At 40.7% G+C, this 10,300-nt stretch overlaps 1 long non-coding RNA gene across 1 annotated transcript; it reads left to right on the plus strand.

Moving 5' to 3' along the window:
- Window positions 1-2,847: 2,847 nt before the first annotated feature.
- On the plus strand, window positions 2,848-9,574 carry LOC144285302 (uncharacterized). The gene is made up of 4 exons (XR_013353613.1): window positions 2,848-3,088; window positions 6,726-6,839; window positions 7,075-7,127; window positions 9,164-9,574. It is a non-coding gene; the product is annotated as an uncharacterized LOC144285302 (long non-coding RNA).
- The last annotated feature ends 726 nt before the right edge of the window (window positions 9,575-10,300 follow it).

Consider the following 10,300-nt stretch of genomic DNA (forward strand, 5'->3'; position numbering starts at 1 on the left):
AAATTATGCACCTTTGGATTCGCTCACTGGAGTTTCTAGAGGATCCAAATTAGAACATTCATATCTAACATTCTTCCCTATTCCTGAGGTTCAAAATAAGGCAAATACATACCAAAAAGTTGCAGCTTTAGATCATATCTCATATCTAACACTGGTCCACAGCATCCGGTCATATTATATCATTTGGTCTTATTTTCCCATCTATGAATGGAAAGCAGGGTTTATTGACAGAACTCCTCAGGTTTGGGGAAGTCGTAATTATTACAGAGCATTCAGAGAGAAATGGGAAGCCGATCCCATTCCATCCCAAATATTTCCAGATGTAATGACAAGGATAATGGCTGTGTCCATTAATCTTCTTGTATGGTAATTTATGAGAAGTATAATTTACAAAGGGCTACAGGAGTAATACCAGGAGTGAATATCAGAGGTATCTATTGCCAGTGCTATCAAGGTATCATCAAGCAAAGAATTTGGAACTCAAATATTTTAGAAAGAAGAGACTAAACTGGCCCATCTTACTACTGAGATAAAGTATCAGAAACACCATCTGCTTTCTATCCTCATTCACTTTCTCAGAGAACCTTCTTCCCTAGAAACAACAATGCATTTCCTACCACAAGAAATTTACCCTAACATTTCATTCTATTTTCCCCAAATGGGAATCATCTCTGGGCCCCACCTCTTTCCTCACGGTTCTTGGAAGCCCCTTACCATAGATGTGGAGCCAAGGCCAAGGCTGTAACTGACCCCCCCTCACGTAGGTCTGGCTCGTGCCAGGGCAATGGGAACCATCTGTAATAATGATCAAGGACAAAAACCAAGCCTGATGACAAGGAAACAAATCAACCAACCAGCAATTCTTTCCCCAAATGAATTCCTGAATTTGCTTTTCCATTCCCAGAGGCGTTACTGGCCATAGAACAGAGAGGCTGATGTTTTTTCATTTCTCTCCTATGAGGGAACTTAACAGTCAGGACCAGAGCTGTGGTCTGGGGGAACAGAGTAGGTGGTGAAAGAGCATTCCCAGCAGAATGAGGATTATCTTTGATCTGCTCCCATGACCCACCCCCTAGATGACCCCACTCTTAGTAAATAAACACTGATCATATTCCCATCACAGAGTCTGTTTTGGGGATTGTCAGATCTCTTGTGGTAACATTGGAATTTCATTTCTATAAAACTTGGAAGGAGTGAGTCTTCTGAGAGTCTGAAGATCTCGTTAGATCTCAGTAGATCTAAAACAACTTCCATCGAGAATGTAGCTTATCTGAGTTTGGCTCCCAAGCATGTTCAGAAGCCTATGTTCAGAAACACTAGCTTTTTTGCTTGTTTTCCAGGAAATATTCAGTTTTCAACCTCTAAATCTTCCAAGTTTCTAAAACGAAGATTCGCCAGGCACACACTGGAGAAAGGAGCTCAGAGTTCCTGGAGCTAGTGGGTGGCGTCAGAAAGAGATGGGCTACTGAGGCAGGAGTCAGAGACAGTGGGTGGCTGGGAAGAAGACAGGGTGGAACCAGCCACCCATTGCCCCAGGGTCAGATTCGAACAGGAATTGTTTCCCTTTCTCTGCTTGCAAGTTTTTTCAAGAGTCATTTACATTATAAACCTATTCATTTATCAAAGAAAATAACATTTGTTATGGAGAGAAAAGCCTAGAGTCTTATGGCAACGCCATAACCAAGGAGACCAAAAAAATCAATGTACTGGAAAATCCATTTGAGTCTGGCATCTTAATTTTTGCAGGCAGAAGTCTGAGGCACAGAGAGGGAAGGTGCCCTGCCCAAGGACTCACAAGTGGAAAGCAGGATTCCATCACAGTTTGTTTTTCTTCTGGCTCCATGCCCTGCCCCTTCTCAGAGCCCACCCTAGTGACCCCTAGTGGGTGTCCCCCGTGGTTTCTGCCTCCATGTCTCTGGCAGTTTGCCCAGCTTCTCTGTGGGGTGATGAGCTGATAGTGAGTTTGCTACAGGAAATGTCTCAGGGCTCAGACTCATGAACCCCAAAGGAATTCATTCTTTCCTCTCAGTCATGAGGCACCACTGGACCCTGATCAAGAAGGAGGCAAGAGTCTAGATTAAACTACCTTGTGCCAACATCTACTAAAGTTAAATTCTAAGAGGCTCAACAGCAAGGAAAGGAGAGAGAAGAGGATGGAAGGTAGAGGGAAGAATGGCAAGAGGAAGTGAGAAGATGGAGCATAGAGGAGAAATAAGCAAAGGTGAGGAAGGAAAGGAGGATTACTAAACAAGAAATAGAATTGAGTGTATCTTTTTTTGTTCTTGGTTCAAGAACTTCCAAACTGAGCATCACATGAAATCTACTGGGTGCCCCTAGGAGCAGAAATAGAACTTGGGTTTACTGCGTCTAGGGATCCCACTTGCATCCTGAGAGGTCAAGAGGGCCAACTCCTTACCATCTGAATACTGAGAAAAGGGTGGAGAGGGTGCCTTCATTTCCTAACTTTTGACAGACTCCTTTCTGGACGCTCCATTGATTCTACTATGGGTGCTTTCTGGTCCTGATCCAAACCATAATTAGGTTTGGGCTTGGAGAAACATGGAAGCCATGGATTTTCCTCAGCCACTTTTCAGCCAGAAACTCTACCAGGAAGCCTCCACGCCTCTTAAACAGAAGTATATGTTAATGTCCTTTGTCCAGCCAGAAGCTGCCCCAGCTTTGCTTTGCTGAAGTCTGTGGGTGTCTTTGATCTCCAAATGGCTTCCAGATCTCCTGTGAGCACTGTGAGTGGCAGCATCCAACCAGGAATGCCTGTGGCTGCAGGGACACGAAGAGCCCTGGAGGCTGAGCAGCTGCTGCTTTCTCTCACTCCACTGCTCACCCTCCACCACTGCTCGCCCTCCGGCTCTAGGTTAGCCAGTGCTAGTGGGCAGACGCCAGCTGGAGTCCCTGACCACCTCTGGATTCTGACACCCCTGTGAACGTCAGACAGACCCCCAGGCAGGACCCACCATGGATCTATTTGCCTGAGGGTCTAAGAGAACCCCTGGGAAAGCAGACAGATGTGCTTTACCAGAAACAAAGTCCCAGTGTCCAAAGGGACTGAGGTTTATGAGCACAGCTTCATGTAAGTAATGTCTTCATGTAAGTAATGTCTGTAATTTGGATGCTTTCCCTGCAAAGAGGGATTCTACGAGTAGTAAAACAAAATAAAACTGAAGGTCTGTTTTACTAAAAACTGCTTTGGTAAGCCTCTGACAAACTAGAAAGCACAGGGGAGGGAGGCATTCCTCCCTCAGTAAGAACACACATGGGAAGGCTGTGTGCAAGATCCTAATATTAAGGCCCTAAATACTGGACCTAATATTAAAGTCTAATATTATATGCTGCCTTAACATTAGGCGAAATGGAAGTAGTTGCTGTCCAAACATTTGGGTCTAAAGGTATATTTGGGATTTACTTACTGGGTCTTTTCAAAGTTCCTGGAAGTTCCAGGGTCTGCAGTGATTATAGATATAGATATAGATATAGATATAGATATAGATATAGATATAATTAACTAGATATTTCATTTGATTAGTCATTTAAAAAAATCTGTCCTTAGAAAGAAAACTCTCAGGCATGAGATTTTGAACACAGATATTAGTGAAAATGACTTCTAAAATTCTTAATAAGCCTCTAGATAATATTTATAATTACTAGAGGCAGGAAAAAGGTTCACTTCAGAAGTAACCACAGGTCAATTGCCAGATGAGACTTACCCACCTATAATGTTAAGACACAGTTCAGTCCTAAAGCAATGGTATTTAAAAAAAAAAAAACAAAAAACAATTTGTTCCTAAAACAATTTTTTAAGGTTTAGTAGGCTGAATTAAAAACAATCTGATAATTTTTAAAATAAAATGATTTACAAAAACAAAATGACAAAAAGTTAAATAAAACATTTTTCTCGTGAAAGTGCTACCCAACTATAAGAAATAGACACCTAAGTAGGAAAACGAACAAGAAAAAATAAACATGACTGACACACATGACAAAAAAATCAATCTCATTAGGAATCAAATGTAAAGTGAATTTAGGGATGCCTGGTTGGCTCAGCAGTTGAGCGTCTGTCTTTGGCTCAGAGCATGATCCCAGGGTCCCAGAATTGGGGCTCCAATTCGGGCTCACCCACATTGGGCTCCCTGCGTGGATCCTGCTTCTCCCTCAGCCTGTGTCTCTGCCTCTTTCTCTCTCTGTGTCTCCCATGAATAAATAATAAAATCTTTTAAAAAAATTAATAAAGTGAATTTAAATGAAACACCATTTTCTGTAAGTAAATTGGCAAAGTTTACAAAGTTACAAAGGGACTGTGATGCTTGGAAATAAAAATTGAGAGATAAGCATAAGTAACTTGTCTGTTTTGTCTTTAAAATCTCCATATGATTATATTCTACTTTATATTCTATCTGTACTTATTTCAATATGCACATCCCCCATTCAAAATCTTCAAATAACATTTGACTCTTTATATATGTTATTTTTTTTTTCCTCAGCTGCTGAGTGTCTTAAGGAAACATTCAAATAAAGGGGCTAGCTTATTGGGATCATCCAGGGGGTTGGTAGAAGGAAAGAAGTGGAGGCAGATACCCAAACTCAAGCGAATGACAGGAGATGGTCAGGAAGTAAGTATTGGGAAGCACAAATGAAAGACAAATAATGAAGTAGCTGAATGGCATATGGAACATGAATTTTTAGCTAAAAACTTTAGACTCTGACCCACATGCTCCTTCCTACCTGAAAGTATAAAGAAAAAACACACAGCTTCCAATAATGGGAACTGACACCTTTAAAGGGAATCAGGACTTTTGAGCTGGAGATTGAGAAAATGTTCAGGTAGGATGTAGTTAATGGAGGAAAATGAAATGAGGGCTTCATGGTAAATAATAAATACATTATTTCTGAGCTATGCTTAAGACCACATTTCATGACAGCTCACTAGACCAGATAAGGACTAGTTAAGAATTACCTAATAACCAGCTGATTTTGGAATAAGACTGACATTTCTTTGCACTTGGTGGGAAAAGGACAAGTGTCTATAGAAAAGACTCCTTCCCCCCACCCCCAAAGGAAGTGAGTTGAAGGAATACTTTTAAGAATACCAAGAAAGTGGGGCTCCTGGGTGACTCATGGTTAAGTGTCTGCCTTCAGCTCAGGTCATGTTCCCAGGGTCCTGGGATCAACCCTCAGGTTGGGTTCCCCATTCAATGAGAAGGCTGCTTCTCCCTCTCCCCCACTGCTTGTGCTCTCTCTTGCCATCTATCTCTCTCCCTCAAATAAATAAATAAATAAATAAATAAATAAATAAATAAATAAATAAATAAAATCGTTTAAAAAATACTAAGAGGGCAGCCTGGGTGGCTCAGCAGTTTAGTGCTGCCTTCAGCCCAGGGCCTGATCCTGAAGACCCAGGATCAAGACCCACATCGGGCTCCCTGCATGGAGCCTGCTTCTCCCTCTGCCTGTGTCTCTGCCTCTCTGTGTGACTATCATGAATAAATAAATAAAATCTTAAAAAAAAATACTAAGGAAATAATCAGGGAGTTTCTCCAGCATACAAGTAGATGGGAAATCCTAATTCCAAACTCCATGCCAGGCAGCATGATTGCAATCATTTTAGGCCAGAAAATTTTTGAAATTAGGTAAAAAGCAATGACCCACTTTGGTCATGATACATCTCTGGAGAGTACCTGTAGCTTTTAAATATATACAAATTCCTGGTATACCATTCAACATAAACTAGCTGTCTTGATCCTCCCCTAGTATTCTGAACTCCTACATTAACTGCCTTTTTGGAGAGATCTCAAACTTATAATGCCCAGGATATATTTGAACATTCTTCCAAGAACTTGATCTTCCAATACTCCAATTCACACACAAACACAATGTTCTATGGGTTCTGTTTCTCTGGCTAATACTTGGGGTGACAAGTATCCTATTTGTTTCTCAATCCCTAAGGATGTTTAAGGATCAAGGGCAAAGATATTCATTTAGCCCTCTATTCTGGGAGAGTAGAGAGTAAAAATCAAACAGTTGAAAACTCAGGCTCCTTTTGGCGTATTCTTTTGATTCCATGTCATAGAATGCCTTCTTGGTCTTCTTTAGAAATTTTTTTTTTTTAAGATTCATTTATTTGAGAGAGAGAGAGAGAACATGAGCAACAGGGGCAGAGGGAAAGGGTTAGAGGAACAAGGATAAAGAATCTCAAGCAGACTCTGCATTGAGTTTGGAGCCTGATGTGGAGCTTAATCACATGACCCTGAAATCATGACCTGAGCCAAAACCAATAGTCAGATGCTTAACTGACTGTGCCAACAGGTACCCCTTCCTAGGAATCTTTTCTCCTCCCCCTTCTCCTTCTCCTTCTTGTTCTTCTTCTTTAAAGAAATCTTTTAAATTGTATTTCTTTCTTGGTGTCCCCACATTGCAGCAGAGTGAGCAGGGTACAGAGAGCTACCATCTCTCCTTCTAGAAGGCAACAGAGTGAAGCTCAGGGGATAAGATCCAGGTTCACTTAGACCCAGGCACTTACTAAGGCACTTACCAAGGCAAAAGTACTCTCAGAGCTTAGTTCATGTACATAAAATTATGTATACACAAAAACAATATAAAATGGTTAAGGCACAAATTAAAAATAAGATATATCTCGAGGTTTTTTTTGTTCATTAACTTGACTCTTTTGATATTACCAATACATGGATTTTGTCATATTAAACTATCAACAGGTTAGGTGCAAAATAATTGACATGTGTTGGATTGACAAATATACCAGTGCTCCTGAGATGAACCAAGAGAGAAAACAGGAAACAATCTTTGAACAGCAGAAGGAAACACCAAAGGTAGGTGAGCCTGGAATTTCCCTAGGAAGGGGCCTGCCTAATTCTTTTGCCTTGGGAGAAATTCATATTGACATCAGGGCCTGGGAGGAAACAGAGGCCACAGCTGGGAGAGGTGAGAAGGGAAAGATCTGCCATTTGCGGAGTGTCATCTTTGTCCCAGACATTTATATATAGATTCAATTTTGATTTTCAGAACCACCTGAGCAGTTATAAAATATTATCACTATTTTTCCAGATGGGGATGTAGACACAGGAAGGTAAAGACTCTTACCTAAGATCACACAGTTGGTAAGTATCATATGTGGGACTCTAACCCCTCAATCCCATCCTCCCTTACTTGTCCTAACTTTAGGGGGAAATATGAGTGGTCTAACCAGCCTGTGAGTATATCTCAGGAAGGAAGCCACCATGTAGGGGTCCTTTATTTGAAGCCACAGTTAACAGTGATATCAAGAGGGCAGAAAGAATGAAAAGTAGAGGTGGAAGCAAAGGTTAGGTACGGAGAATAGGGAACGTCTCCAAATCTGAGAAGTTTCAGAAGTAGAGATAGAAGCCAGATTAAACATGGGAATTGAAGAAGTGAATTGAGAAATAATGGGGGACCATTAAGGGAGGGAACAGCAGGGTGTTCTTGAATGAATATTTGTAAAGATCCTTTAGCTATAGTCGGGTTTTCCTATGATCCCCTTTCCTTATCCCCCAGCATGATGTGTGGCCAAATTTATCATGTTTCAAGCACCGGAGGTGGGTTCTTTTATTTGATTATGTACTTATTTCATTAAATTTCTATCCCTTTCAGGGTCATGCAAAGATGTAAGTTCTCAGGGGTGGGGTTCCAAGGGACTTTATCACTTAGCTACCAGCTTATCTAACAGTATACAGGATCAGATATCGAACAGTAACTATTCAGCTATAAATACCAGCTTCCTGTGTTTGGAAAAGGTAAGGAAATTGTTCATTCATTCTACAAATATTTGTGGAGGATGCAAAAATGGAAAAGGACCATCGTGGCAGTTCAGATGAAATGCTGGGGTAGTTCAGAGGAGGAAACTGGCATTTGAGCCCGGACTAAAACCCAGTCCCGCTCTTGTGTGTGTATGTGTGTGTGTGTGTGTTTTCAATTCCTTCTTATAGCTCTGACATTTGCACTGATCACACAGTATTATAATTATCCAGTTACTTGTCTGCCTTCCTTAAGTAAACTAAAATCTTCTAAAGAGCAAAAATTGAACTTGGTTTATCATTGATAACTCACAGCTAAAAGTAGCACTCATTTAATAAATATTTTTTGACTTTTCATTGATTTTACATTAATAATCAGACCCAGAGTTTGCAAATCATGATTCCAATTAGAAAACCCAGCCCTAGGATCTGCAATCGATGGGTTGAGACTCTGCATATAAAAAGATAGGGTTTTTGAGACCGTTTATGTTACCTTTAAAAAAAAAAAAAAGATTTACTTATTTATTTGAGAGAGAGAATGTGTATTGGGGCAGGGGGGTAAGCAGAGGGGGAGAAAGAGAGAATCCCAAGCAGACTACATACAGGCTGAGTGTGGAGCCCCAGGCAGGGCTTAATCCCATGACCCCAAGATCATGAGTCAGAGTCAGATGCTTAACCAAATGAGTGACTCAGGTGCCCCTACATTACCTTTTTGAGCAGAGTTTACACCATGGTTTTCTTGAACTTCTTATAGAATTAAAAACAGTGCCACACACATGGGAAAAATAAAAAAAAAAAAATCTGCTAAGAACAATTGAATAATTAGACTTACAGCAAAACACAAATTAATAGGACTTCAGAAAAGAGTTTCATCATGCTCTTGTCATTTTTTTTCATTGTATTATCCTAATCCCTGACACAGAAAACAGAGGACATGTTGACCATGTCTACATGAAGCTTCACATTAGCTTTATTTGACAAAGATGCAAGTAATGAAGTAATGCATGGACAATCTGTGCATGAGAACCAGATGTCTCATTTGCATTTGGATTTTTACAGTAGAAATGAACCTTGGAGGCATGAGAAGTACGCTAAATTTATTTTAATTGACAGATGGACTTAGAATGTTGAGACAGATCATTTTTCAGGCATCCAATGCAAAAGTAAGTATGTTCACTTGAAGGCGTATAAATAACAATAGAGAAAGGTTAGACAGTGAAGGCTAACACTGGAAAAATCTGGAGGGTAGGGAAGCTGGAAGGACTCAGATATCAGAAGAAATAAGCATCCAATTTCAATTAATATTACTTGAGACCATCTTATGCACCAGTTGTTGAAAAAACAACTGCTACATTCATTATCTCATTTACTTTTCATAACAGCATATGGGAAAACTGATGAAACTCCATTCTGCAAATAAAGAAATGGAAGCTCAAAGAGGCTAAGGGGTCTCAACCATGTACCCAATGAAAGGGGACTTCAACTATCTCCATTTTGGCCTAAAACCTTCTAATTGATTAAGGTCTTCTTTCCAGCTTATCTCTTAAGTAAAAGACCCTGGGGGCAAAGCATCCCAAAACAGGAACTGAAACTACCTCCTCAAGACTAAGGACTGCCCTAAGCCAGCAAGACCCCATGTGATTGACCTCTAAGACAATGATCACCCTGACCTTTACTGCCCGCCTGCGTGTACCCACTGACCTTTGTCCTACATTTTCCTTATATTATCCTAGAAGCATTTGGAGTACTTTTGGAGAGAATCTTTGAGATGCCAGTCCTCTGTCTTCCCAGTATTGGCCTCACTGAAATAAATTCCTTTGTTGTTTTACCACCACTCATTTCTCTGCCTTTGGATTTTGTCTGTGGCAAGTGGCTGAATCTGGTCTGTTCGGGACCCCTAGAGCCAGACGCTTTTGCATTCCTGTACCCCAACTATACCCACAGTAGCAAATCTCTGCATTAGCCATCAAACCTAGGTTTTGTGGCTTCCCGGCCAATGGTCTAAAGCAGACAAAGCATAACACTCAGTGCTTTATGCTAAATGTTCGCGTATTGAACTCCAATAAAAAAATAAAAAAACTTGACACTGGAGGCAAAATAAATAAATAAGTAAATATAAATAAATAAATAACAGACAAAGCAGGGAGGAGCAGGCTGGGTCTCCAGTGTCAATAGCAAGACTCCAGAGTCAGTCAGCAAGGCCAGTTTAACTGGCTAGGAGCCCCAAGTGGAGCTTCTTAAAGGGACTGCTGAAGACAGCAGTCTAGGACTCATAGATATTAAGCCTTTGAGGCCATTAGATAAACCTAACCACAGAATCCTAGCAGGGCAGAGATGCTACTGTCCTGGTAAAGCATTCATAGGTTCACCCTCTGGAGTCCTGGTCATTGGATCAGTGCAAAAGGTGAGTCCGGGAACATAGAATCTGATCTGAGAGTGAAGAGAAGTCAGCCCTCCAGGAAAATTTAAATGATCTGTTCTACTCTGCTGTATTTGCAGGTTTATAATGAATACACTTT

The sequence above is a fragment of the Canis aureus genome, chromosome 16 (genome assembly GCF_053574225.1).
Source record: "Canis aureus isolate CA01 chromosome 16, VMU_Caureus_v.1.0, whole genome shotgun sequence".
NCBI classification, from domain to species: domain Eukaryota; kingdom Metazoa; phylum Chordata; class Mammalia; order Carnivora; family Canidae; genus Canis; species Canis aureus.